Consider the following 3,437-nt stretch of genomic DNA (forward strand, 5'->3'; position numbering starts at 1 on the left):
AATCTGAACTAAATTTAGAAAGATTTTTATATTAAAAATTGGGAAATATTTCATTATTAACTTAACCTAAGTTATTTCAAAGTTTTAGTCACTAAATAAATATAATTTTTTGTAATTTATAGCTTACTGCTTTTTCAAACAAGCTACTTTTTTAAACTGGTATTAAAATACAACAAATGTTACATTGTTTTTTAATGATGAGATTTTATAAAACTTAGTTTTTTTATATGTTTTCAAAAACGGCCTTTTATATAAAATTTTGTTGCTAAGTATTTTACCTCGCAGTAAATAAAAAACTCCTATTACCTTTTTTGCTTTTTATGTGGTTAAACAACTTTTTTAAGGTTTTTAAAGTTTATACTATCAATTTTGTTGAAAATTCATTACGACTAAAATAATTTCTTTATCTTTATATCTAATAAATTAAAAAAAAAACGAAGTTTTTCTTTACCTAACATTCCCCAACAAGAAACTATTAAAACAAATGTTCTTTTTTCCTATCGCCTGGGCAAAGTTGCAGCTTGTTATATGGTGTAATTTTGAAATTTTAAGACCATTTAGATTGCTCATTTATATTGCATGAGTGCTTCTAATGATGTTTACTTTTTGGTCAAAAGACATAAACAGTGCACAACTGGTTTGCAAATCTTGCATACAAACAATGTAAACAGCAATACAAAATTAATGCATGCATTAGATGTGATAAACCCAAACTTAAATTGTATTTACAGTCTACAATTTAAGCTATTAAGGGCATAGGGGGTTAACACTTTTTTTTTTCGAAATTTGATCTTAATTTATATAGTTTTTACTAAGCTACAAGATGCTTTTTACAGATTTAAAAAACTCAAAATAATTTTTAAGATATAGTTGGTCAAAGTTGGAGGCAACAATAGGATCCTTATGGAAGGCACAAAACTAAAACGGCAAATGACTAGAAATCACTAAAAATCTATCTACTCCTACATTTTTTGAGATAACTACCTCAAATTTTCAAGAAATGTTCCTTGCAATAATCAAAAAATTCTGTTAGAAAAATTTAAAAAAATTATAACAAAAAAACAGAAAATAAAACTTTTTTTTTGTTTATATTTTGTATAAGCTTGACCTTCAAAAATCTTGGAGGGAAGAAAAAGTCTGATTTTTTCACCAAAAAAAAAAATTCAAGTCAACATCAAATGCCAAGTTTTGAGTAGTATGCCACTTATTTTAAAAACCACTTATCTAAAACTAGTTCAATGATTTAAATTTATGTGTGGTTTTGACCATAAACTTCTTTTTTTAGTTTTCAGTATATCTACTACTCTAAATAAATTTATATTGTTTTTTTTCTGAGAAAAGTTCTCAAATTTTAAATAGTAAATTTTTTAGTATTTGTTTAAAATAGATTAACAATGCTAAAGTTTTAAAGTAAAAACAATTAAAGATAGTTGTAATTCAAAATAAAAAGCAACAACTGATTTTGGATTTTATTTTGTTGAAATAGATCCTAAGTTATCAAAAGTATTTTAAAACTGTTAATGCAACAATAAAACTGGCATATCAGGGTTGCTACATTTTACTCCAGGTACTTTAATATTTTGAATATCACAGGCCTGTTTATAACTTATTAAGTTTATTTCCAAAACACAGGCTGCCTCTGGATTGTTTATTAGTTTTTATATTTTAGAGTTATAGAACCGCAAGTTTTCATAACTTACAATTCTTTCTTTTTTTCTTAAAAATCATGATTTTAATTAGTTTTTATTTTTATATAATTTTAACTGTTTAAGATTGATAACAGTTAAATTTGTTCACTTTTTTGACTTATATTTTTTTATTTTAGTTTGCTCAGGATAGTTTAATACTATGTAACTCAAAAAAGTTTTAAATCACTTAAGGTGGCTTTTTTAATGAAATACTGATTTAAGTATTAGATTAGTAAATTTCATCTAAATAACGAGATATATGTTGTTTAAGGTATCAAAGTTGAATTTTTTTACTTAAGATAAAATTAATACACACTTTCATAGTGAGAGTTTTTTATTAATGTCACGACAAAGTTTTGCATGTAGATGGAGTTAGTTGAAAAGTCAGCAGAAGTTACAGAATTCAATTTCTGCTCTAAAAAGCTTGTTTTCAACTCAATCTGTAAGTAGTTGAAGTTTTTTTCACTCAAAAAGCAACCATTAAAAACTATGTAACTAATTTAAACACCTAACACTTTTCTTTTTGCTCTCCAGTGTAAATATCAGAAGAATATTAAGTGTAAATTTCAAATTATGACCTCATTGCCCCCTGTGGCCCCTTTGCTGCTCATGACCCCCTAAATTTTTATTATGGACCCCTAGGGGGCCATTTTGGGAAACCCTGAATTAGAGTCTAAATTAAATGAATATATTTTCAGAATGATATTGGGATCCTAATTAATTATCAAAATTAGTTCTGAGGAATAAAAATAAGAGTAGCAAAAGTAACTTATTTTTTAAATATAAAAGTTTTTTATCATATTGTACTTTTTATTACTGATGTAACTGTTAGGCTAAGCTACCACGTACATTACATTTTATGGCTTTGTTGGATATTGATACAAATTAAAACAAGTTTAAAAATAAAGTTTTAAAGCAAAGAATTATAAACAAAATCCCTTTTATAGATTAAATTTTAATTAAGAAACATTAAAATTTATTTTTTAAATTCTATGGATTATATGTACAAACAGTTTAAACAATTTAAATTTATTTTTGTTGTTCTCAGATTACGTTTTTATTAGCAATAATTATTGTATTTGTTTGATTTTGCTGAATTATCTATAAGAAGCTGTTTTAAATAAGATTAAGAGCAGAGCAATAGAAACTTAGTTGTTGTACAAAAACATTGTTATAGATTAGTTTTAGTTAACAAACATTAAAAGTGAAAAAAAATGGATAATGTGCAAAAACAGTTTAAACAGTTGAATTTTTTAATTATTATTCTCAGGTTTTATTTAAATTAGCAATAATTAGTAGGTTTGTTTGATTTTGATGGCAAGCTACTATGTTGTAAAAAAAAAAGGAACCTAACATACCTTATGTGAAGGAAAACTTATCTAATATTTTTTAATAATTGATCTTTGTTTATCTATCTCAGGTTTTATTTTATCTAAAAGTTTATATCAAATGGTATAACTTGATTTTAACATATGTATAACAGCTCTTTTAAACAACAAAAACCTTCATTATATTTTTAGGCTTTGAAACTAAGTTTTTGCATATTAATATTATATGTGTTTTTTTAGATTTAACTTTAATTAAAAAGAATCAAATTGACTTGTTGGGCTTTGACAGCAAGACACTACGTTGAGAAAAAATTGAACCATACATGACTTATGGGAATAATGTTAATTTGGATAGTTTAATAAGTAAAGCACTTAAAAACTACATTAAATACTGTTGAAACCAGTTTAATTTTTTAGATTA

The sequence above is a fragment of the Thalia democratica genome, chromosome 3 (genome assembly GCF_965202585.1).
Source record: "Thalia democratica chromosome 3, ktThaDemo2.hap1.1, whole genome shotgun sequence".
Taxonomy (NCBI): domain Eukaryota; kingdom Metazoa; phylum Chordata; class Thaliacea; order Salpida; family Salpidae; genus Thalia; species Thalia democratica.